Here is a 27,299-nt window from a genome sequence, read left to right on the forward strand (position 1 = left end):
ATCTCTAATGAGTTAATGGCTTATCCCCACCACTGATCTCACTTATCTGGCCAACCTAGTGAATTAGGTTTTGATTAGATCACTTGGTGATTAGGGTTCACCCATGTCATTAGGTAAATCAGTTTGACTGATTTAGGTACTCCTAATGCCAGCTTTAAGTAAATCCTTTTTAATCTGACTTGGTGAAGTCAGTGGGAGGATTGAAATTGGCTGGATATTTTCTTCTCATCTATTCTTTAATAAAATTCTCAAAAAAAAAAATATTAGGTCTTAAAAATGATTAAGTTATATTGATAACTAAATCATAGCCTCCCATTAAGTGAGTGATAATGAATCCATTAGTTTAATAATCATTGGAGGCCCAAAGGCCTGGTGCTTATTGACTAATGGAATTATCATTCATAATATGATAATTTGGTTTGAGTCTTTCTGATGGTGGTCAGGTTGGTCGGCCAAAGTCGGGCCTGATTATTTATTGGTCTGATTCACCAAATCAAATCATGTTAATGGTTGGACCTAACCAGATCTTTTCAGTAGAGGCCAAAGCCTACTGATTAGGTTCAGGGGCAAAATCAATTATTAGAAGTTGTTTAGAGAAACAACTGGTTATGAACCTACCCATAGATGCACAAGGATTGACCAACCAAAGTTGGGCTCGTGTGTAGTCTGTGTGGATTCTAGTACCCACTAAGGAATTAAAGTAATTCTTTGAATTGGAGGTTGAGGCTACCAATTCATAAAAATACTGGGAGAAACTTTAGACTAAAGTCCAAGTCTTTAGTATTAATAATTTATGTACTAATATAGATCTGATTTTTCTTTATGCAGCTATGGCCACTACCCTTTCGCTCCGGTCATTATTAGATAATGACAAGCTCATGGGACCTAATTTCGATAGCTGGTATCAAAAATTAAAAATCATCCTTGAGCATGAGCGGATCCTTTATGTAGTAACGGATCCGGCACCTGAGGAGCCAGCCCCGAATGCTAGAGGAGTGGTCCGAGACACTTATCAGAAGTGGCTCAACGACCGCACCACCGTTCGATGCATTATGCTGGCGGCAATGAATGATGAGTTCAGCTGCAGGTTCGAGAATGCCCAACCACAGGAGATGCTTCAAATATTGAATGACTCCTTTGGCACCCCTGACGACGTTGAAAGGCATAAAATTAGTTGTGCCATTTTCAATGCTCGGATGAGGGATGGAGCCTCAGTCACTGATCATGTACTGTACATGATTGAAATGATTGAGCACCTAAGTAAACTGAGCTTTCCCCTGCACGAGCAACTCGGTAAGGATGCGATCCTTAATTCTTTGCCCAAGTCCTACCTTCCCTTCCTTACTCATTTTTGAATGACAAAGCCTGCAGTGAACTACCACGGCTTATTGGGGTTGCTGCAAAACTTTGAGAAGGACCACCAGCTCCATAAGGAGTCAGTAAATGTTGTGGGAGGGTCTTCTTCTGGTCATCGACCCTTTAAGAAAGGGAAGAAGAACAAGAAGAAGAAGAATAAGAAGGTGCAGCCGCATGCTGGGATGTCTGCACAAGGTCAGACCAAGAAGCGCAAGCCCAACCAAAGCCATGCAGAGTGCTTCTTTTGCAAGAAGCAGGGGCACTGGAAGAGGAACTGTCCTCTATATATTGCCTCACTGGATCTGAACAGGCCGAAGAAAAAGTAAGGTACTTATATGATAACACCTTGCAACTTTTCCATTTGTGATACTACTGCCTGGGTATTGGATACCGAAAGTCCTTATCATATTTGCAATTCGATGCAGGGTCTGCAGGTCAGTAGGAGATTTGATGAAGACGAGAGATTCCTGAACATTGGAGATGGAAGCAAAGTTCCAGTTCTAGCATTAGGAATCATGAACCTTGTAATCAATTCTCGAAATATAATTCTGAGTGAATGTCACTATTGTCCAAGCTTTTTATTAAATATTATTTCTGTAGGCCTTTTGGCCATGAACGATTATCAATTTTTAATAAAAAAAAATGTTTGCAATATCATTTTGAATGGTGTTACAATGTTTGTTGGATAATTTAATAATGGAATTTACTTTCTATCACAACCTGTTAATGTGGTTCAAACCTCCGGTAAACTCCCTAGAATAGATAATGTGTCAGAAGTCTACCTTTGGCACTGTAGGCTAGGTCATATCAATAAGAACAGGATAAACAGGTTGGCTCAAGAAGAAATTCTTGAAGTAGGTGATTATGAATCACTTCCAACCTGTGAGTCCTGTCTTCTTGGTAAAATGACCAAGTCACCTTTTACTGGAAAAGGTGAGCGAGCCAGTGAACTCTTGGCTCTGGTACATTCTGATGTATGTGGACCCATGAGCTCAAGTGAAAGAGGTGGATATTTCTACTTCATAACCTTCACAGACGACCTATCAAGGTATGGATATGTCTATTTAATGAAGTATAAGTCAGAGTCATTTGAAATGTTCAAACTATTCTGAAATGAGGTAGAAAAATAAACTGAAAAGTGTATTAAAACTCTTCGATCTGATCGAGGAGGTGAATACCTTTCCAATGATTTTCTGACATATCTTGAGGAGAATGGGATTCTCTCTCAGTGGACACCTCCTGGAACATCACAGCATAATGGTGTGTCTGAAAGGAGGAATCGGATCTTATTGGACATGGTTTGATCCATGATGGGGTTTGCTAGTCTGCCGATCTTCCTTTGGGGAAGCTCGAATCAGTTTGTTACCTTCTAAATAGGGTTCTGAGTAAGTCTATAACCAAAATGCCATATGAGATATGGATAGGATGTAAGCCAGTACTCTCGCACCTTAGGGTTTGGGGGTGTCCGGCTTATGTTAAATGTTTAATTACGGACAAACTTGGACCTAGGTCTGACAAGTGTAATTTTATAGGGTACCCAAAAGAGATCAAAGGGTATTACTTCTACCTAGCTAATGAGTAAAAAGTGTTTGTCAGCCTTAAGGCAATCTTTTTGGAAAGGGAGTTCCTTGGTGAAGGGACTGTTGCCTCTAAGGTCGAACTTGACGAAATTCGACTGGTGGAAAATCCGACGCAAGTTGCTGAACCAGATTTGATTAGATCAAATTCGGAGCCCATTGATCAAGCACCCTTAAGGCGATCTGGTAGAGTACCACATCAACCGGATAGATACTATGGTTTCTTGGTCCGGAACGACAATCCTATCGAACTTGATGAAAACGATGAGGATCTGATCACCTACATGGATGCAATGCAGAGACCCGACTCTGAGAAATGGCTAGAGGCCATGAAATCTGAAATGGAGTCTATGAAGGTCAACGATGTGTGGACATTGATTGACCCACCTGAAAGAGTAAAATCCATAAGGTGTAAGTGGGTCTTCAAGAGGAAGAGGGGCGTAGACGGAAAGGTGGAAACCTATAAAGCCCGTCTGGTTGCCAAGGGATATCGTCAACGTTATGGTATAGACTATGATGAGATATTTTCTCCTATGGCAATGCTCAAATCCATTCGAATTATGCTTGCGATAGCTGCCCATCTGGACTATGAAATCTGATAGATGGATGTGAAGACAGCTTTTCTAAACGGAGAGCTGGATGAAGAGGTGTATATGATACAACCTGAAGGATTCATATCCACTGATGAGTCTAAGGTGTGTAGACTACAGAGGTCCATTTATGGACTTAAGTAGGCATCCCAGAGTTGGAACATACGTTTTGATAGGACCATCAAGACGTATGGCTTCGTTAAGAATGGAGAAGAGCCCTGCATTTATAAGTGGACTAATGGTCCAGTAGTGGTATTTCTTGTATTGTATGTGGATGATATTCTCTTAATTGAGAATGATGTCTCTGCATTACAGGGAATAAAGATTTGACTGTCGTCACAGTTCTTCATGAAGGATTTGGGAGAAGCTTCCTACATCCTAGGGATGAGAATCTATAGGGATAGATCTAAAAGGTTGCTTGGTTTATCCCAGTCTACGTACATAGATACTATGCTGAAGAGGTTCAGCATGGAGAATTCCAAAAAAGGCTATCTACCGATAGGCCATGGAATTTTTCTCTCGAAGAAAGATTGTCCGACAACACCTCAAGAGAGAGAGCATATGGGTAGGATTCCATATGCTTCGGTAGTGGGCTCTATCATATACGCCATGACATGTACATAACCAGATGTGGCATACTCACTAGAGGTAGTGAGTAGATACCAATCTGATCCAGGGGAGAATCACTGGAAGGTTGTTAAAACCATCCTGAAGTATTTAAGAAATACTAAGGACCAGTGGCTTGTTTATGGTGAATCAGACTTGAGACTTATAGGGTTTACAGACTCTAGTTTCTAGTCTAATCACGATGACAGCAAAAGTATGTCGGGATTTATTTTTACCTTAATAGTGGGGCTATCTGCTGGAAGAGTTTCAAGCAACATACTGTGGCTAATTCAGTTTGCGAGGCGGAGTATGTCGCTGCATCAGATGCTGCCAAAGAAGTGGTGTGGCGAGGAAGTTCATCATCGAGCTCAGAGTAGCACCCTCCCTTATTGGTCCAGTTCTGCTCTACTGTGACAGCTCTGGAGCCATTGCTCAGGCGAAGGAACCGAAGGCACACCAGCGGACGAAGCATATTCTGTGCCGCTACCATCTTATCTGAAAAATTATAGATCGAGGTGACGTTGACCTTCAGAAGATCGACGGAAAGAAGAACCTAACCGACTTATTCACTAAAGCCATTGCGGTGAAGGAGTTCGACGACTACAAGTCGAAGATGGGTATTAGATACTGCACCGATTGGCTTTAGGCCAAGTGGGAGATTGTTGGAAATAGTATCCCAAAGCCAATCATCAGTCTGTTGATGGTTGTGCTTATTTTTGTATATGTACATGAAGTATGAATTAATAAAAATTATTTTGGTATTTTTCATCACAAAATGTTTCATCTTCTAATGAACTCCTATGTTGTGGTGAAGTCCTTAGGACTATTTAGACTCGACAAAGGAGGATTTATCGTTTAGTCCTTAAATTTGTTCGTAATCAAATGATACGTTGTTACCAAGGACGACAACGTTTATCAAGCATAGGTCATTGTGTGCCATATAGTTGGTTGTCCTCTTAACCAATGAGTGTGGAGACACTGGTATGGTATACAGGTGAGATGTAAGGGTACATTTGTACTGAATGTGACTGACTCCGAAGCTATTTCTGCTGTCAAGATTTACTCCGATGGAATATGGGTATAAATATCGCTCTGACCTGAGACCGTCACGGTGACTTGCAAGCAACTCACTATACTTAGGAACTGAACTACCTGAATTTCTAATTCAATGATGGAAGGCTACTGGATGTAGTCAAGTACTTGACTTATCGGTGCGTGTGTCAAGATCGGATTGACCACTCCAGTTTAGGAGCTGTGTGCAGTCGTATTTTAATTTAGCAAAATCTTGACCAGGGTAGTCTTTGTGAGGAGTCACAGGACTGTTTGAGTTGAGCATGATTCGGATGATCTAATCAGGGTTGACAGTTTAACCCTGAGTCATCCTAAACACAGAGGTCAAAAGGATGAATTATACAGTAACCATATTCACGTAGGTTCTAAGTGTTGCGATTGCGACCATTCGACCATCCGATCGTCGGGTACCATTGCTAGATGGTCACTTCGATTAGTACAGGAATTGGTTCCTGTGCTATCGGCTTAGGTTCAAACCTACGGGGTCACACACATTAGAGGTTCCTATCTGATCTGATAGCTGGTGAAGAGTCCTTCATGTCTGAGATTCTATGATCGAGAATCAGGATTCTCTGATCATAAATTTCACACATTTTGGATATCGGGGTCAAGAGTCCCACTAGTTTAGGACTCTTCGATCAGGGTTACATATCGATGAATTCTGATGCCCGATTACCCATCAGATTTAGACTCAATATTTATGAGAGATTTAATTAGTGATTTGATCACTAATTAACTCAATTTGATTGAGTAATTAATTTTGGATCAAGTCCAATTGAATTGGATTCAGTTGGGTTTGACTCGATTAGGTTAAGAGTTGACCTAATCGTCGAGATGGTTTGGTCCCTGATATGATCAGGGGTTGGGCTTAATCAATTTTTGATTTGATTAAGATTTTATTGAGTCTAATTAAACCTAATTAAGTTAGATTTAAATTAGTCTAATTGGGCCTAACTTATTTGGTTCAATTAGGTTAGTTTAAATAATGAAACCACCTTGACCCATTCTCCCTGCGCCACCTCACTTCCACTGTGCCCATTTGAATTCACGAGAAGGAAGTTTTCATAAATTTTTCCTCATGCAAAGCCCTCCTCACGCCCTACTTTAATGCACCATATGAGTGGATAAGGATGATTGGTTGGCCATTCAAATTTAAAACAAAGTTCGAATTTGAATGAGCAACCAATCTTAGCGCCTTGACCGTATTCTCTTTTAATGCCCCATTTATTACATGAGAAAATATTTCTCATGAAATCACTCATGCACAAATTAAGCCACACCCTCCTCTTCTCACGCCCTTAGTGGATAGGGATAAATTGGTTTCCATTTGAATTCATAATTTAATTTGAATTCAAATGTGCAATTACTCATCTTTATCCTCTCACGTGGATAAGACGTTTGACATTGTTTTAAAAGGCGGAGAAGAGTGGGGCGTGTGCAAGAAAAATTTTGGAGAGAAAATTTGGACATGGGGAATCCTTGTGTGCAAGGTGAAGGTCAATATCCTTCTGAGAGAAAAAGAAAGAAAAAAAAGAAAAAGTATGCACAGGGTTTCAGTGAGTTCTTCAGGGTTTCAGCCTGGAGTTCGGGAAATGAGAAGGTGAGCTATGAGTGTCGTGAGCCCACCAAATTTCAGAAAGATCTTTAACATCCTCTCAATTACATCTACTGATGATCCAGAGCATCCAAAGAATCGACAGACATCGATCAAAGGAGTTCGATCAGCATCGACCATCGAAAGGGCTCTACAACGAGCTAGCACTCGTGAGGAGTCGATCAGATCGGGAGCTTCATGTGGATGATCCACAGTGGTCAGACATATTATGTGGCTACATCATGATGATCAGACTCTCCCGACGGTGATCAGATTGCGGTAATCTACTACCCGCATAAAGGTATTGTGTTCTGAATACATTACAGTAAAGTGTTTACTGTTCAAATTTGAATTTCAAATTTAAATGCATGCATGCTATATATTATATTTAGATCTTAGTGTAGGGTAAATTTTTATTAATTAATTAGATTAATTAATAATTTTTGTTACAAAATAGTGATTTTGAAAAGTTTTAAAATTATTATTTTACCCCTGCACTGTTTTTCCCCACAGCAACATCCAATCTCGTACATGTCATAGCATACATGATAGATCTCACTACCGAAGCATATAGAATTTTACTCATATGCTCTTTTTTTTGAAGGATTGTCAGACAATCCCTTTTCGAAAGAAAAATTTCATGGCCTATTGAAAAATAGTCTTTCTTAAAATTTTTCATGCTGAACCGCTTCAGCATGGTATCGATGTACGTGGACTGGAATAATCCAAGTAACCTCTTTGATCTATCTCTATAGATTTTTATCCCAAAGATATAGGATGCTTCTCTGAAATTCTTCATAGAGAATTGACATGATAGTCAAATTTTTATTTCCTGTAATGCAGGGACATCATTTTTAATTAAGCGAATGTCATCCACATACAAAACAAGAAATATATCTACAGAACCATTTGCCCACTTGTAGATGCAGGGTTCTACTTCATTCATAACGAAGCCATACATTCTAATTATTTTATCAAAATGTATGTTCCAACTCCTAGATGCCTGTTTCAATCTATAAATGGATCTCTAAAGCTTGCACACCTTAGACTCATTTGTGGATGTGAAATCTTCAGGTTCTATCATATATGCTCTTCTTTTAGCTCTCCATTTAAGAAAGTTATTTTCATATCTATTTACCAATGTACCACTATCGCAAGCATAATCTGAATATATTTGAGCATTATCATAGGAAAAAATATCTCGTCATAGTTAATACCATAACATTGATGATATCCTTTAGCAACCAAACAGCCTTTATAGGTCTCCATCTTCTCGTCTGTGCCCCTCTTCCTCTTGAAGATCTACTTACATCTTATAGATTTTATTCCTTCAGGTGGGTCAACTAATGTCTATACATCATGGACCTTCATGGACTCCATTTTGGACTTTATGGCTTCAAGCCACTGGTCAAAGTCAGATCTCTACATTGCATCCATATAGTGATCGGATCCTCATTGTTCTCATCGAGTTTAATAGGATTACCATCCCAGATAAAGAAACCATAGTATCTATTTGACTGACATGGTATTCTACCGAATCTCCTTAATGGTGTGTCTACAATGGGCTTAAAGTTTGATCTAATTAAATCCTATTCTATAGGTTCACTAGATTGTGTCGGTTGATCTATCTATCGAATTTCATCAAGTTCAACCTTAGATGCATTAGTTTCTCATCAAGAAACTCTTTTTCTAAAAAGATTGTATTAAGATTGATGAACACCTTTTGTTCATCAGTAAGGTAAAAATAATATCGCTTAGTATTTTTTAGATATCCTATAATATACTTGTCAGATCTAGGTCCAAGCTTGTCTGTTATTAAACGCTTGATATAAGTTGGACACCCTCAGATCCTAAGGTGTGAGAGAACTGGCTTACACCCTGTCTATATCTCATATGATGTTTTGCTCACAGACTTACTCGAAATTCTATTAAGTACATAGCAAGTTGACTCGAGTGCGTATCCCTAAAAAGAGATCGACAGAATAGTAAAGCCCATCATGGATCGAATCTTGTCCAATAGGGTTCGATTCTTCCTTTCAGATACACCATTATGTTATAGCATCTTAGGAGGGGTCCATTGCGAGGGAATCTTATTTTCTCTTAGATATGTCAGAAACTCACTGGAGAGGTATTCACCCCCTTAGTCAGATTAAAGAGTTTTAATACTCTTTTTAGTTTATTTCTCTACCTCATTACATAATCATTGGAACATTTCAAATGATTCTGGCTTATTTTTCATCAAGTAGATGTATCCATATCTAGATAGATCATCTATGAATATAATAAAATGGTGATATCTACCTCTGGCACTTATGTTCATAGGTTCGTATACATCAATATGTATTAGACCTAGAACATCACTGGCTCGTTCACCTTTTCTAGTAAAAGGTGATTTAGTCATCTTCCTAAGAAGACAAGACTTATAGGTAGGCAATGATTCACAATCAGTGATTTTGAGGATTTCCTTTTGGGTCAATCTGTTTATACTATTCTTATTAATATGACCTAGCCTGCAATGCCAAAGGTAGGCATTCGTGACATTATCTATCTTAGGACATTTATTCAATATGTACATTACACGAGACTGTGATACAATATAAATATCATTATTTAATTATCCATTCATCACAGTAACACCATTTAAAATGATATCATAAGAACTTTTTTTATTGAAATCTCATAATTTTTTTGGTTAAAAGATCTACAGAAATTACATTCAATAGAAATGAAGGACAAAAGTGATAATCACTAAGAACAATGATATAAGAATTGAATACAAGCTTGATAATTTCTAAAGCTAGAACTGAAATTGATCTTCTATCTCCAACATTCAAGAATCTCTCACCGTCCTCAAATCTCCTACTGACCTGAAGTCTCTGCAACAAATTATAAATGTTAATAGGACTATCAGTGTCTAATACCCAGGTTATAGTATCATAAATAGAGAAGTTGCAAAGTATTATCGTATAATTATCTTACCCAGCAACTGCTTGCTTCTCCTTATTCGGCCTATTCGGATCAGGAGAAACTTTGTATTGAGGATAATTCTTCTTTCAATGACCCTGCTTCTTATAGTAGAAATACTCTGCCTGACTCTGATCGGACTTGGACTTTTTAGTCTAACCCCAGCATGCTGTACCTTTTATTTTTGTTTTTCTTCTTCTCTTTCCTAAAGGGATGACTTTTCATGGAGGATCCCCCTACTACATTCATCATCTTGTTATGGAGCTGGCGATCCTTCTCAAAAGTCTGTAGTAATCTTAATAAACTATGGTAATTGACTAAAAGCTTTGTCATTCTATAATGACTGAGAAACAGTAGATATGACTTTAGCAGGAAATTCAGAATCGCATCTTTTTCAAGCTGTTCATACAAGAGAAAGTCGAGCTTGCTCAAGCACTCGATCTATTCGATCATGTACAATACATGATCAGTGACCGACGCCCCCTCCCTCATCCGGGCATTGAAGATAACATAACTAGTCTTATGTTGTTCAACATCATTGGAAGTACCGAAGGACTTGTTCAACACTTGAAGCATATCCTCCAGCTGAGTATCTTCGAACTTGCGACTGAACTCATCATTTATCGCAGCCTGCATAATGCAATGCACTGTGATGCATCATTATTCCACTTCTAATAAGTATCTCAGACTGCACCGCATGCATTTGGGGTAGGCTCCTTCGATGCTGGATCTGTCAGCACGTATAAGATCTGCTCATGCTCTATGATGATTTTTAGTTTTTGATATCAACTATCGAAATTGGATCTCATCAATTTGTCATTATCTATTTGTGATCGGAGCAACAAGGTGGTGGCCATAACTGCATAAAAAAAAAAACCAAAACCTAATTAGTATATGAATTGTTAGGCCTAAAGATATAGACTTTAGTCTAAAGATTTTTTCACTATTTTTATGAATTGATAGCCTCTACCTCCAATCTGAGACATTATACTAATTTCTTAGTAGATACTAAAATTCACACAGCCCGCACATGAGCTCAACTTTGGTCGATCTACCCATGTGCATCTATGGGTGGGTTCTTAACCAATTGTTTCTCCAAATAACTTCTAGTAATTAATTTTACCCCAAGAACCTAATTTGTAGGCTTTGGCCTCCACTATAAGGTTCTAGTTAGGTCTAACCATTAACATGACCACTCTCAGAAATTTAACTAATGAATGATTAGGTCTGACTTTGGTCGGCCAACCTAACCACCCATCAGAGAGACTCAACTGAGCTATCATATTATGAATGATAATTCTAATAGCCAATAAGCACCAAGCTTTTGGACTTTCAAGAATTATCAAACTAATGGACCCATTATCATCCAACTTAATGAGAGGCTATGATCTAGTTATCACCATAACTGTCTCATTTTTAAGACCTAATAATTTAAAAAATTTGATTAACACAATTCAAGAGAAAAAAAAAGTTGACCAACTAATCATAATCTTTTTACTGACTTCATCAAGTCAGATCAAAGAAGACTAGATTCAAGCTGGTCCTGACATCTAAATCAGTCATACCGATCAACCTATGCAGCATAGATTAGCATGAATCAATGAGCAATCGAATCGAAAGCTGATCGACTACATTGATCAAGTAAGTGAGATTGATGGGAGGAATATGCCATTAACTCGTTATAGACTCAATCTATGCGAATAGTGTTGGAAAATATATCCTAAAGCCAATCGTTAGACGATTGTGCTCATCTTATAAATTGTATATGAATTTTTATTAATAAAAGTTATTTGATATTTTCATTAAAAATTATCCATCTTTAAACTCATATATTGTAATGAAGTCCTTAGGACTATAATTAATTGGTAAAAGAGAATTTATCGTTAAGTCTTTAAAAATATTCGTGACCAAATGATACGCTATTACTAAGACGATAGTGATATCAAGTGTAGATCGTTGTGTGCCATATGAGTTGGTTGTTCTCTTAACCAAAGAGTATGGAGATACTGTTATGACATGCAGATGGAATATAGGAGTACATTCACATCGAACGTGACCATGTACCGAGTACTCTACTGTCAAGAGTAGCTCATGAAGGGTATAGATATAAGTATCCCTCCTATCTGAAACCACCATGATGATTTGTAAGCAACTCACTGTACTTTAATATCAGACCATCTGAATTTCTAACTCAGTGTCAGAAGGTTATTGGGTGCAGTCAAGTATTTATCAAGTCGGTATGTGAGTCAAGATGGAATTGACTCCTCTAAATTAGTAGGAGATATGCATCAGTGTATTTCAATTCAATAAAATCTTGAGTAGAGTAATCCATGAGATAGATTTGAAAGGTTGAAATATAATGTGATTGACTAAATTAGGATTGATAGTTAAATCTTAGGTCATCTTGAGCATTTGGATCAAAGGGATAAATTATATGGTAACCATACGTCAGTAGGTTCTAGAAGGTTGCTTTGCAATGCTTCGACCTATCCGATCATCGGGTCATCATTACTAGATGGTTACATCGATTGGTATAAAAAAATATTTCTATACTACTGACTTAAGTTCGAACCTATGGGTCACATGCATTAGAAGATTTGATCAGATCAGATGGCTGAAGAGTCCAATTAGATTGTGACTCTGGTAAAGAGTCCTACTCCAACTAGGACTCTAGGAGAGAGTCCCACTGGGACTGAGACTCTATTATTTTAAAAAAATTAATTAGTAATTAGATTACTAATTGACTCAATTTGATTGAGCAAAGAGCTTTGATCAAGTCTAATTGAATTAGATTCAGTTCAACTCTGATTGGATTTGATATGATCGAGCTCGATTACAAGAGAATTTGATCCTGATTCAATTAGAGTTTTGACTCGGTTAATTCTTAATTGGGTTAGAAATTTGATGAGATATTTAAATTTTTAATTGGATTAGATTTATTTATTTTAGTGGGTTCAATCCAAATTTGATTTGGATTATAATCAGAATTGAAAATGAAGAGTCCTTATCAACCTGGACTCTATCCTTATTTTTTGCACCACAACTGGATCCATATCAATTTCTCCACATCTAATTGGATTTGTATTGTGATTTTTGGTGTCATGATAGAAGATCCAATAAGGGTGGGTGGCTATAGCTGATGAGTCATAATATTATCTCTTGTCTAATTTGAATGTGATCCAAATTAGAGATAAGAGGTAAACTAGGAAAGAAATTTTTTGTATATGGAATATTGTTGGTACCATATTAATCTTTTTCTTATTTTTCTTGAAGAATCCTTTAGTGTGTAAGACTATAAAATTCTTATCCATATTTTAATATTTTTTTTAGAATTTTTAGGATGCCAAAAGGAGGTTTTGTGTTGACTCTTGGTGCCTTTCCTTGGAAAACCCTAATTCCTAGTCTATAAAAAGGGGTCCTCTCTCTTGGACAACCCATAATAAATCTCTTACTGGTTTTTATTTTTAGAGCCTCTTCTCCTCCTCCTCTATTCCTCCTCTTGATCTTCTCTTACTTTGGAGTGTCCAAGGTACTTGAAGAAGGAGAAACAAATCAACTGTCGAAGTTGCTTGGAGGCTAGCACCTCCAAGTCCCCTGATTTGTACCTATCTTCATGTGGATCTTTCTATAGAGGCCAGATGACTCCATGTGGCTATGAGCACCTTAGGAAGACCTTCTCTAACTATTGGCCTAGAGGAGATCAAGATCAAATTTGTTTGGTAACGATCTCTAACTTGTTTTGATTCCTATGGTAGATCTAATAGTTAGATCTAGAATTTCAGCATCGATGAGATCGATGTAATTTTTTATTTTCAGATCTAAAGTATATATTTTCATATCAAATGTCATACTGTGGTAGTCTAAGATAGGATCTTATATATGTGATTAAGATTAAATCATTTAATCTATTATTTCTACTGCATAAAATTTTAAAATTGCATGTACTGCACTACTGCATATTTTCTTCAACTGGTATCAAAGCATGGTTGTTTTGATATAAATTAATATGATTTTAGATCTAATTTTTTTTATTTAATCTGATTATTTATGATTTAGATTAGATCTAAATTAGTTTATTTTCAGATCTGATTATCATCTGTTTAGATTAGATATTCTGAGTAGCAAAGTACTCGGATTGGATAATCACCAGGCCGTCCGATCATAAGAGCAAGTAGGATTTTATGATTCTCTCCTTTCATTCAATATGGTGCTCTTCATAGTGTGTAGAGGTGCCACTGTGAGGTCTCATGAAGAAGAAAGCAAAAAAAAAAAAATTTACTTTCTTGCAAAATTCTAGATCTTGAAATCTTAGGTGTTGTTGTATGTGATGCAAGTTGCGAAGAAACTAGTTACATCTAATCTTGATTAATCAAAATTATTTTGATTTAAAATTATAAAAATTTAGATTTGATCTAAAAGCTTTTATGATTTGATATAAAAAGTTTATATAAAAAAATATTTTCAAAACCTTAACCATGTTGATGCAAAATTTAATTAAAAATTAAGTGCTAAACTCAATAGATCTAGAATTATGATTTAGATTTCATGATATTGCATAAAATATGGGATATGGATTAGCTCAAATCAGGTTTTTCTCTTTAAATGGGTTAGACTTAAGGTTAGAATCAAAGAATTGATTGACCATGTAGAGAAATATAAGTCTAACCAAATGTTGAATTAGATTAATCAAGATTTTTCTAATACAATAGTTGTAGATGATCAAGTTCATATCTTTGATTAGACCATATAGACTTTGATTGTGGTTCAGTGGTTGAACCTGAATCATTAGGGTGGTTAAATCGAAAGTAGTTAACCAATTGGTGTCTAATATAAGTTTGGCATTTCGATCGATGGTTTTTAATTGGGAGTGACTTATCTGATCATTTTGATGGTTTCTAAGGCAAGCTTAGCAGACCCTCCCATCAATCTTATTTACCTAGCCAATTTGATGAACTAGAGTTTGGTTAGATCGTTAAGTGATTCAAGTTAGCCCGTGCCATTAAGGTTGATCAGTATGACTGATCTAAGTATCAGTTCAATCAGCATGACCTAACCCAATTCAGTGACTTGGTGAGGTCAGTGAAAGGATTGTGGTCTACTAATTAATCTTTTCTTCTCTCTTCTTCTCTAAATCGATTAAATCTTCTAAATTATTAGATCTCTAAAATGAACTAGTTATGATGATAACTAGATCATAGCTTCTCATTAAGGTGAATGGTAATGGGTCTATTATTTATGATTGATATTGCAGGTGCCATCCATTTGGTATTCACTCTGAATAATGAAATTATCATTCATCATATGATGACTCTTTGAACTACCTAATGATGGTTGGATTGATCGAGCCATCTTTGAGCCTGATCACTCATTAGGTAGAATCACTGAGTAGGTTTATATTAATAGTTTGACCTAACCAAAACTTTCAATGGAGGCCCATCGCCTACTGAAATAAAATTTGGGGCTAAATTAAATACTAAAAGCTATGTGAAGAAATAATTAGTCGAGAACCTATCCATAAGTGCATGTGAATTGATCGAGCCATCTTCGGGCCCATATGTAGTCTCTGTGGATTCTAGTACTTGCTAAGAAATTAAGGTAATTTCTCAAATTGGAGGTAGAGGCTAACAATTCATATAAAATAGTGAGAGGACCTTTAGACTAAAGTCTAGGTCTTTAGGATTAACAAATTCATATACTAATTAGGTTTTGTGTTTTTCATGTGTGTGTAGATATGGCCTCAAACTTGTCACTCCAATCACTATTGGATAGTAAGAAGCTTATCGGATCAAATTTTGATAATTGGTATCGAAAGTTAAAGATAGTCCTGGAGCACGAGAGGATTCTTTATGTGATAACGGATCTGGCACCTGAAGAGCCTGCTCCCAACACCCGAGGTACGGTCTAAGACACTTATTTGAAGTGACTTAATGACCACACCATGGTTCGTTGTATTATGCGAGCCTCTATGAATGATGAGTTCAGCCAGAAATTTGAAGAGGCTCAACTAGAGGAAATACTTCAAGTGTTGAGGAATTTCTTTGGTACTCCTGATAATATTGAGTGGTACAAGACTAGTTGCATCATTTTCAATGCTCGAATGAGGGAGGGTGCATCTATTATCAATCATGTATGGTACATGATCGAGTAGATTGAAAAAATGAGCAAACTCAGCTTCTCCTTGCACGAATAGTTGGGAAAGGATGCGATCTTGAACTCTCTGCCCAAGCCTACATGGCATTCCTCAATTATTTTAGAATGACAAAGCCTATAGTCAACTACCACAGTCTATTGGGGTTGCTACAGACTTTTGAGAAGGATCACCAGCTCCACAAGGAGATGGTGAATCTAGTGGGAGGATCTTCTTCAGGTAGTCGTCATCCCTTTAAGAAAGAAAAAAAGAAGAAGAATAAGAAGGTGCCTGGTGCTAGGAGTCAGTCCTAGAAACCTAAGTTCAAGACTGATCAAGGTCAGATAGAGTACTTCTTTTGCAAGAAGCAGGATCACTGGAAGAGGAATTGTTCTCAATATATCACTTTCCTTGACCCGAACAGGCCAAAAAAGAAGAAGCAATTAGTTGCTGGACAAGGTACTTATGTGATAACACCTTGTAACTTCTCTCTTTTTGATACAATGATCTGGATATTAGATACCGATAGCCCTATTCATATTTACAATTTATTGCAGGATCTTCAGGTCACTAAAAGATTTGGGATGGCGAGAGATTCTTGAACATTGGAGATGAAAGATCAGTTTCAGTTCTAGCTTTAGGAATCATCAAACTTATATTCGAATCTCAGTACATTATTCTTGATGAGTGTCATTACTGTCCTAGTTTTCTTTTAAATATTATTTCTGTAGGTCTTTTGGCCAATTCCAATTATAAAATATCAATAAAAAAATTTTTTGAAATATCATTTTGAATGCTATTACAATTTTGCATGGACAGTTGAACAATAGTATCTATGTTGTATCTAGGCCTAATATAATGTACATTTCAAATAAACATCTTAGAATAGATCATGTCACAGATGCCTATCTTTGGCATTGTAGGCTGGGTCATATCAACAAGAACATTATGAACAGGTTAGCTCAAGAAAGAATTCTTGATAAAAATGATTATGAATCGTTACCTATCTGTGAGTCTTATTTACTTAGAAAGATGACCAAGTCACCTTTTACTGAAAAAGATGAATGAGCCAGTGATGTGCTGGACCTGATACATACTGATGTATGTGGATCCATGAGCATATGTGCCAAAGGAGGGTATAGCTATTTCATTACGTTCATAGACAATCTATCTAGGTATGGATATGTCTACTTGATGAAACACAAGTTCGAATCATTTAAAATATTCTAACGATTCTATAATAAAGTAGAGAAACAAATTAAGAAAAGTATTAAAACTCTTCAGTCTGATTGAGGAGGTGAATACCTCTCTAGTAAATTTTTAACATATCTAGGAGAGAATGGGTTCTCCTTTAAGGAACTTCTTCAGAGACACCACAGCATAATGGCATCTCGAAAATGAGTAATCGAATCTTGTTGGACATGGTTAGGTCCATGATGGGGTTTGCAACTCTGTCGATCTTCTTTTGAAGATATACACTTGAAATAGCCTATCTTATACGCAATAATATTCTGAGTAAGTCAGTTTGTAAGATACCATATGAGATATGGTCAGAGCATAGGCCAAACCTCTCTTACTTTAGAGTCTGGGGATGTTCAGTTTATGTTAAACGATTACAAACTGACAAGCTTAGCCTTAGGTTTGATAAGTGTAATTTCGTAGGGTACTCCAAGGAAACAAGGAGATATTATTTTTACCTACCTACTGAACAAAAGGTGTTTGTCAGCAATAAGGCATACTTTTTAGAAAAGAAATTCTTTGGTGAAGGAATAAGTACCTCTAAAATCGAACTTGATGAAGTTTGACAGATAGAAGAACCGATACCAATGATTGAATCTGAACCAAATTTAATAAGATCAAATCTGGAGCCCAATGAACAAACATCCTTAAGGTGATCTGATAGAGTACCGCATCAATCGGATAGATAGTTAGGTTTCTTGATTTGGAATGGAGATTCTGTTGAACTCGATGAGAATAATGAGGATTTGATCACTTACATGGATGCAATGCAGAGGTCTGACTCAGACAAATGACTTGAAGCCATAAAATTTGAAATGAAATCCATGAAGGTCAATGATGTATGGACATTGGTTGACCCACCTGAAGGGGTTAAACCCATAGGGTGTAAGTAGATTTTTAAGAGGAAAAAGGGTGCAGATGGGAAGGTGGAGACCTATAAAGCCTATTTGGTTGTCAAGGGTTATTGTCAGCATTGTGGTATTGACTCTGATGAGATGTTTTCTCCTGTGACAATACTCAAATCCATTCGAATCATGCTTGTGATAGCAGTATACCTAGACTATGAAGTCTGACAGATAGATGTGAAGACAACTTTCCTAAATGGAGAACTAAATGAAGAGGTGTATATGATACAACCTGAAAGATTCACATCCACAGATGAGTCCAAGGTGTGTAAGCTTCAGAGATCCATTTATGAATTGAAGCAAGCATCTCGGAGTTGGAACATATGTTTTGATAAGGTGATCAGAATGTATGGCTTCATTAGGAATGAAGAGAAACTCTACATATATAAGTGGGCAAATGGTTCAATAATTGTATTTCTTATGTTGTATGTGGATGATATTCTCTTAATCCGAAATGATATTCCGACATTAAAAGGAATAAAAGTGTGGTTGTCATCACAATTCTCCATGAAAGATCTAAGAGAAGCAGCCTACATTCTAGGGATGAAGATCTACAGAGATAGATTTAAGAGGCTACTTGGACTCTCACAATCCACATACATAGATACCATACTGAAATGGTTCAGTATGGAGAATTTCAAGAAAGGCTATTGTTGGGTATAAAATACCCCCCGATCGAAGTTTGTAAAAGACCGACCCTTTTAGGACATTTTCGGCTTTCGACCTTGTGTGGCATCTCTCTGAACCCCCTCGACCGTCCGAGCTTTCGGACTTCTCCGACAATGAGCTTCACCATCCATCTACCGGGCCGCTCCAAAGGCTATCTAGGCCTCACTATCAGCCGACCTTCTACAGTGATCAACTATTCTCCGAACTTCTTCCGAACTTCGTCAATATCTGAGCTTCTTCGATAAAGAGATTTCTATAGCAATCAGACTTTATCCAAATTTCTATGGCGGTCGACCGCCTTCAGGATTCCAACCGAACTTCTACTACGAGCGGTCTACTCCAAACTTTTACTACGAGCGGTCTACTCCAAATTTTTACTACGAGCGGTCTACTCCGAACTCCTACTACGAGCAGTCTACTCCGAATTTCTACTACGAGTGGTCTACTCCGAACTCCTACAGCAGACGGTCTGCCTCGGATCTTTACTGTAAGCAAATTCCATTCGAGCCTCTAATGTAAACACATTTCTTTCGAACTTCTATTACAGGTAGACTTCAGCCAAGCTTCTTCGTGGCCGGATCCCAGACGAGCTTCTACAATAGGATAGGACCCACCGATCAGGTCACTACTCCGAGCTCCCACGACAACCGATCTTTGATCGAGCTTCTACAATAAGCGATCTCCCTTCAGCCTTCTACAAGAACCAGACTCCGTCCGAACTTCCATAGCGGATGGATATCGGACGAGCTCCTATGACGGACGAACTTCGACAGCTGGATTTCTACAACGATCGATCACCTCCGATGTCTGTCGAACCTCCCCAACGCCATCCGAAGTCCACCATCAGTTGTCCCTCCGCCAGATTCTTCATGAAATCGGACTTCTCCGACGGATAATCTTCAGACGAGCTTCCACATCAGGCAAATTTCAGACGGACTTCTCTAGCAATCGGACTCCTACCGGACTTCACCGATGAAAAGTCTCCATCCGGGCTTCTACGACAGATGACTCCTACCTGTAGTATCAGTGCCTAAGGTATCTGACAATAGTAGACTCGTCAGCAGCTTCGAAAACATCCGAGCTTTTTCTAAATCGATGGGATAGAGAGCCATTCTGCTCCATCAGATGTCCCAACCGAGCTCTAGCCGACAGATTCGAACTCTCTGGCAAGTCACGACAATGGCCACTACCCTGCTCCACTCTTTGCAATGGATTCCGTGTGGCTCCACTACTCTCTGGCAAGTCACGACAACGGATACCACTCCACTCTCTGTAACAAACTCCACGTGGCCCTGAACAACCCCTGACGTCACTACTCTCCGTAACAAACTCCACGCGGCTCTGAATAGCCCACTATCAGGCAGTTATAGATGTCGTTGTCAATCAGTTACGCTCTCTGTCTATAAAAAGGGACCCCCAGATATGTTCTTCTCTAAGCTCCAAACTCTATCCCAAAACTCTGCTAAAATTTCCACTCGAGCACTCCATTTCTGTTGAGGTAGAGTACTGACTTGAGTGTCGGAGGGTCTTGCCAGAGCACCCCCAACTCCAGTTTAGACTTCCCTTGCAGGTCCCGACGGTGACCGTGGTCATCTCAACTCCAGCAACTTCGGCTTCAGTGGAATTCGCACCAACAAAATTTGCGCTAGAAGAAGGAGGGCTGTGTCTTTGCAGTACCTTATTCTTAAAGGAATACTCAATGGGACTGTCTCCAGTCATCTTCTCCGACATCCTCTTCTCCTTCTCCTACTAGATCTCCACCTGATGCCTCCCCGAAAGGCATCCACCAGGCGATCCATGACCTCTGCGAACAGATCTCAGGCTCCATTCTTACCTCTAGTTTCTCAGGCTCCTCCTCCTCTTCCGGCAACGACGGTCGGTATGGAGCAGTTCGACCTACGGTTCAGCAGGTCAGAGGCCTCACCCAAGCAGTGCAGGCCATGCAGCAGCAGCAGCAACAGCTGCAGGCGTCAGTACGGTTGGAAAGAGCATCGCCAGAGTTCCAAGATCCGATAGTAGGGTTGGCCACTTGGGTCAGTCATCCTGTCTTCCCCGAAAAGGAGAATCCGAGGGTGGAGAGCCCTTAGTTTGATCACGATTCTACTCTCGAAGGATCCCTACCTCCACTCTATCAGAAGACCCTCGAGACTCGCAGTCGAGAGGACCTCCTGGATCGAAGGCTCCAGGAGATGAACCGACAGATCGAAGAGCTCCATCATGCTCTCCCTGCTTATGGTGAGGACATCTGTACTGACCCTCCTTTCTCTCAAATGATCGTGTAGGAACCGATCCTGCCAAACTTCAAGCTCCCCCAATTCGAAAGCTACGATGGGACCTCGGATCCGATTGACCACCTGGAGGCCTTCCGAATAATGATGCTACTCCATGACGTACCAGACACCATCTTGTGCCGAGCTTTCCCATCTACCTTGAAGGGAGCGGCAAGAAACTGATATTTGGTGCTGAAGCCGAGTACTATCTTCTCCTTTAATCAGATGAGCCACCAGTTTGTGGCTCATTTTGTTAGCAGCCGGCGTCCCCAGAGAGGTTCGAAGTCCCTTATCAACATCAAGCAGAAGGAGGGAGAATCCATCCGAGCCTATGTCAACTGCTTTAATATCGCTGCGCTGGAGGTCCAAAACTTGGACCAATCGATCGCGATGGCCGCCCTGAAGGGTGGTCTTCAAAAGAACGATCTTCTATTTTCTCTAGAAAAGAAATATCCCAGGGACTTTGCTGATTTGCTGGCTCGGGCCGAAGGATATGCCCGAGCAGAAGAAGCCTTCAAGATGAAGGATGAGGAGGTCGCGAAGCAGCGGCAGGCGGGGGACTCCAGCAAGCTTGCAGTTGAAAAAGGGTCGAGTGAAGCTCGGCCGTGTTTTCGAACTCCCTCCAGACACAAGCATGTCTAGACTCCTCCTTGGGCTCGTAGGCAGAGGAGCCCGGACCACAGAGTTCGACGGAGCTCTCCTCCGAGAAGATTCCACAGCTACGCCCCTCTCAACGCATCGAAAACTCAAGTACTGATGGAGGTCAGGGAGCAGCTGCCAAGGCCGAAAAAGATGCGTACACACCCTAGGAAGTGCAATCCTAACAAGTTCTGCCTCTATCATTGTGACCACGGCCACGACACGAAGGAGTGTATCCAGCTCCGAGATGAGATCGAGGAGCTCATCAGACGAGGTCGGCCCGATAGATTCATTCGACGCCGATCTTAAGGTAGGGAAGATCGGCCTAGGGCTCTGTCATAGCTGGAGCCGCCAAGGAGGGAGGAGCAGCCTGAGGATCGGCCTCCAATTGGGATTATCAACTCCATCTCAGGAGGACCCCGACAAGGAGCAGACCTTCCGTGGCTATAGGATCCAAAAAATCTGCGGATGTATTACCAATAGCTTTGCCTTGAATAAAAATTTTATATTTGCATATCTATCCTTTTGGCATGAACTTATGATGACAGGAAGTAACTCCCTCACTCAATCGAAATTAAACGTGTTAGAAACAGGAGGAAAACCTCGTCCTAATATGAACAAAGTCGAAGGCCCGGTTACTTAAAGACCGGATGGGGGGAGAAGTCTGTGCAACGACCCTTATGTGCCCCCACAGCCTTGTTAGGAACAGGAGGAGAACCTCATCCTAACATGAGCAAAGTTGAAGGTCCGGTTACTTAGAGATCGGATGGGGGGAGAGGCCCGTGCAATGGCCCTTATGTGCCCCCACAGCCTTGTTAGGAATAGGAGGAGAACCTCGTTCTAACATGAGCAAAATCGAAGGCCCGGTTACTTAGAGATCGGATGGGGGGAGAGGCCCGCGCAACGGCCCTTATGTGCCCCCACAGCCTGGTTAGGAACAGTAGGAGAATCTCATCCTAACATGAGCAAAGTCGAAGGCCCGATTACTTAAAGATCGGATGGGGGGAGAGGCCCTCGCAACGACCTTTATGTGCCCCCACAGCCTTGTTAGGAACAGGAGGAGAACTTCATCCTAACATGAGCAAAGTCGAAGGCCCGATTACTTAGAGACTGGATGGGGAGAGCGGCCCTTGCAATGGCCCTTATGTGCCCTCACAGTCTTGTTAGGAATAGGAGGAGAACCTCATCCTAACAAGAGCAAAGTCGAAGGCCCAATTACTCAGAGACCGGATGGGGGGAGAGGCCCTCGCAACGGCCCTTACGTGCCCCCACAGCCCTGTTAGGAACAGAAGGAGAACCTCGTCCTAACATGAGCTGAAGTTGACTGTTGGGAACAAGAGGAGAATCTCATCTTGATGTGAACAAAGATCCAATCGATCAAGATCGGATGAGGAGGAAGGCCTCCTCAATGGCCCCTCTACGCTCTCACGACCCCGTTAAGAGCAGAGGAAAAATCCTCACTCGAACATAAAAAAAAAAGAGAGAGAGGGGGAAATGAAAAGGGAAAGCGACGAACAACACCAGTGACAAGTGAAAAATAAAATACATCAAAGACACAAGGGACCTCATCTCAATGAGGGAGGATATTCCTATCAAAAAACCCTCAGTCACTAAAAGAAAACTCGACATAGGCTGAGGAGAAATTGACTTTCTCAAAGTAATGAGAAGTTCGGATCCCCAAGCTCGAGCACCGGGAGGAAGTGCCAAACTCAAATGGCCTCGAAAAGATCTACAGTCATGAACCAAAAAGGTAAATCAACATGATGATGATCGAAAACTTTCAAACAACGATGGCGTCGAGCAAGATAAAAGACAAAAGGAGTTCGGTAAACGATAAGTCAATACCAAAATGGATAAGATAATAAAAAATTTTCATTTCATTTCATTAGTGAAGTATATATTACAAAGCCTTGAAGGCCAAAAAGAGAGATGACAAGAAAAGAAAAAGAATATATGGAAGGATGAAAGGTGGCAAAAAAAAAGAAGAAGAAGAGAAAGGAGCTCTAAGGAAGCCCAGCTTCTTCCGACTTCGGGCTCTCGATTTCGGTCCTTGTTAGGGATTGCCTCAAGTTTTCAACTTCTTTCTCTAGTTCCATCTTTCTCAGCAGCATATCCCGGTACATCTGGTGGAACCGTCGGCTCTCACCCTTTGACTCTCAAAGCCTCTTCCTCAGGACCTCGGACTCCGCCTCGGCATCTTTAACTGCCTGCTGCTCGTGGCCAGCTGAATCTTCAGCCGCTACAGTTTGGTCTCCTCCCACCCAAGGGCCACAGACAGTTCTGCCATGGTCCCCCTCAAGGAGCGGAGCTCGTCGGAGCCTTGTGCGGAGGCAAGCTGGACTCTTTTAGACAACTACCTCCGAAGGTGGGCAACTTCATCGGTCGCCGTCTGGAGCTTCCTTCGGTAGTCCTCTACTTGTCTGCTCCAGCCGACTCGGTAGGCATTGTAGTTTGCCTCAACATCCTGTAGCTACTTTTGAAAGTCAGAGAACTTCTTCGACCAGCCTCGATCGCGGTCGGCTTGGGTTGTGAGCCAGGACGAGCTCCCTTCCAACTGGCCGATCTTCTCTCGTGCGACCGCCAGCTCGACTTCAAGGGAGCTGATCTTAGAAGCCTGAGTCCAAGATTGGTTGCTGGCACGTTTTCGGAGTTCCTCAAGCTCCGTCATGAAGTCGGCTTTCCTCCAGGTGTATTCCATGAGACCCTTTCTGTGGAGGTCCTGAAAGCGAATAGCCTCTGCAGTGACTTCCGAATGGCTTTTCCTCAGCTGATGAAGTTTATTTTCCAGCTTCTTGGATTTCTTCGTCAACTGATGAACTTTCCTTCTGAGGTCTCGGATCATCGACTTCAGAGGAACCCCTTATGGTAGGAGAAGAGCTTCGGTAGGACACTGTCGTAGGGAGACAAAAGCGCCACGACTCAAATTAGTACAAGAAGACAAAAGAAAAGGAAAAGAATACAAAAAAAAGAGAAGGGGGGGCCTTCTGTGAAGAAGAATCTGATTTCATTGATTAAATAATTTTCAAGTACAAGAGAACAAAGAAAAATCACCACAAAGAGAAAATACAAAGTTAGAGGTTCCGAACCTCTGGGATAGAAACAGAGGGGCTCGACGTCCCCAGAAGGTCGGTAGCAGCGGCCGCAGCAGTCAACAAGGTTTCGACTGGAGGAGGACCGGCAGCGGTTTCGGATGGTCCTGCTTCATCATCGGACGCCTCACCCATGAAGTTGAGATCAGTTCGGAGAACCTTCCAGCCACCTTCTTTTGGCAGAGTTCGAAACCCTTGATGAAGGCATCCTGGCCAAACTGGACCTGTAGATCCTCCATCTCGGAGGAGGTCTAGAACTTTTCCACTGCTCGGTCCCCTGCCTCTGAGATCAGGGATGGAATCCGTGCTTTCAGCTCGAAAATCTACGCCTTCAACTCGAAAGCCTGCACCTTCAGTTTGGAGACTTCGGCCTCAGCTTCTTTCTCTCCTCCTCCAAGGCAGTTCTCAGATCGGATGAGGTTTGTCCCTCCTTTTCCAGTACCTCCTGGAGACTTAAGGCCTCGGCGATCTTCTCCTTGAGGCGGACGGCTCCAGCCAGGTGACCTTCCTCTGCCTGAGTTGCCTCCCTCTTGGCGATCTTTACTGCCTCGACGTTGGCGGCAAGCTAGTGCCCAATCTGCAAGAAAGGCCGGGGAGTCAATATAAAGGCTGAAGAATAAATTAAGTAAAGAAGCAAGAAGGAGAAAAAAGTGAGTTAAGCTACTTCGAGGAAAGATCCCAGACCCGTAGCTCGGGATCAACAAGGATGATCCTCTCGATGACCTCGAGCAAAATGCACCCTTCGACCAGCCTCTTTTTTAAATCCCTGTTGTTGAAGGGATTTTCCCCCAGATCTTCCTCGGAGCCACCGGCCCCCTCGACGGCAACCTTGCAACTACGGCTCTTTCGGGCCAGGGTCTTCTTTCTCTTCCTCCCTTCGGCCTCGGGTGCCCCCTCGGGACGAGCCTCTGGAGCAGGATCCTCCGTCGGGGGGGGCTCCTTGAAAGGGCTCGGGGGACTTCAGGTTCGACGTCGGAAGGGACTTCGATGGCAACGGCCATCGGAGCAGGCGCGGTCGAGCTTGTCCCTTCTGTCCTGGCTTTCTTCACCGATCCCGAAGTCGAGGTGTCTTTTCTTTTGTGGGTCTTGAGACCTTGGGCTAACCTCCGAGCCACACCTGCGTCCATGTTTTCAATAAAAGAAGATCAACACAGCTCAGAGATGGAGTAAGAAAAGGGGAAGCAGCAAAAAAAAAAAAAGTACCGACAGAGTTAAGAGGACTCAGGCCGATGTTGAACAAAAGTTGTTCCTTCAGAAGTTCGAAGAGGAGGGGGGCTTGATAGGCCTCAAGCTTTTTGGAGGCTTCGAGGTCATCCCTTTTCAGGCTAGAAGCCCGGCGGATGGAATCCCTCAGAGAGCCCCAAGGGGGTAATCCTAGCTCCAAGGTCGGGCATCGAACATAGAAGAACCTCTCCTTCCAGTTGTAGATAGAAGAGGGGGCACCTTTCAGCAACCCCTTTCTATCGAACTGAGGGGAGAAGTACCACCAGTCCTTTACCAAGGGATGATGCTTGAAGGTGTAGAAGTTCCTAAACAAAGAAAGAGTCGGCCAAACTTCAGCTAAACTACAAAGAGAAAGAAATCCTATCAAAAACCTAAAGGAGTTCGGCGCTACTGAGACTAGAGAAATATTCAGAAAATGAAAAAGGATGATGACAAAAAGCGAAATGGCACGAAAGAGGACGACGGCACGGAAGGCCTCCTGGTATAGACAGAAGCGATCGGGAGGAGGGGTGCTAGCCCGGTCAGTTGGCCCGAGAAGCTCCAGCTCGTACTCTGGAGGAACCCCATACTGAACCCTTATTAGTGAGAGCTCATCCGGAGTCAAAGAGCTGGGGATGGTGTCCGGTGTAAAGACCAGACGAGGTTTGATCGCGACTACGGGTCCATCTACGGTACAAGGACTCTAGGAAACTGGAGCTGACGAACTCCTAGAACCGCTAGAAGAAGAGATATCGGAAGACATTTTGGATCAAATAGAAGTCACTAAAATCCCGAAAATAAAATTGGGAAAAATGATGAACAAGCTCTCGAGGGAGCTAAACGAATAGAATACGAAGAAGAAAGAACAGAAAAATGGCAAGAAGTTCCAGAACTAACCTAGGTTGGCCCGAAGAGTGCAGGAAGACGGTAAGGATGGTGGAAGTCGACCCAGAGGATGCCTAAGGCCGAGAAGGATGCTAAAGGAGGCTAGAGCTCTCGGGGAAGAGGAGGAAACCGGGAGACTCTCTCAGGTAAAGTGAAACTCCTGAAGGAGGAGGACGTGTTTAAATAGACAACAGGATCCGGAGCAGTTATGATCGCGGATCTCCTCTGGCCGACCTACACTTGCCGCGTGTCCCACTTACTATGACAGGCTATTGAAAATGACTAACAGCTGACAAAATCATTATTGCACTGTACCTAGAGCCATGCCCCAACAAAAATTTCAAAAAAACCTTTTCGGATCGCTTTGATTTGAAAAGACTCCGAGACTAGCGTGCCAAACGCCAAAATATCTGGCAACCATCGAGTGCGAAAATCGAGGGGGGCAACTTCGACCATGAGAATTTCTCTGTACTTCCTTCATTCGGAATCCGAACTCAGAAGTAGGGGGACTAGTG

This window comes from Elaeis guineensis, chromosome 12, assembly GCF_000442705.2.
Source record: "Elaeis guineensis isolate ETL-2024a chromosome 12, EG11, whole genome shotgun sequence".
Classification (NCBI taxonomy): domain Eukaryota; kingdom Viridiplantae; phylum Streptophyta; class Magnoliopsida; order Arecales; family Arecaceae; genus Elaeis; species Elaeis guineensis.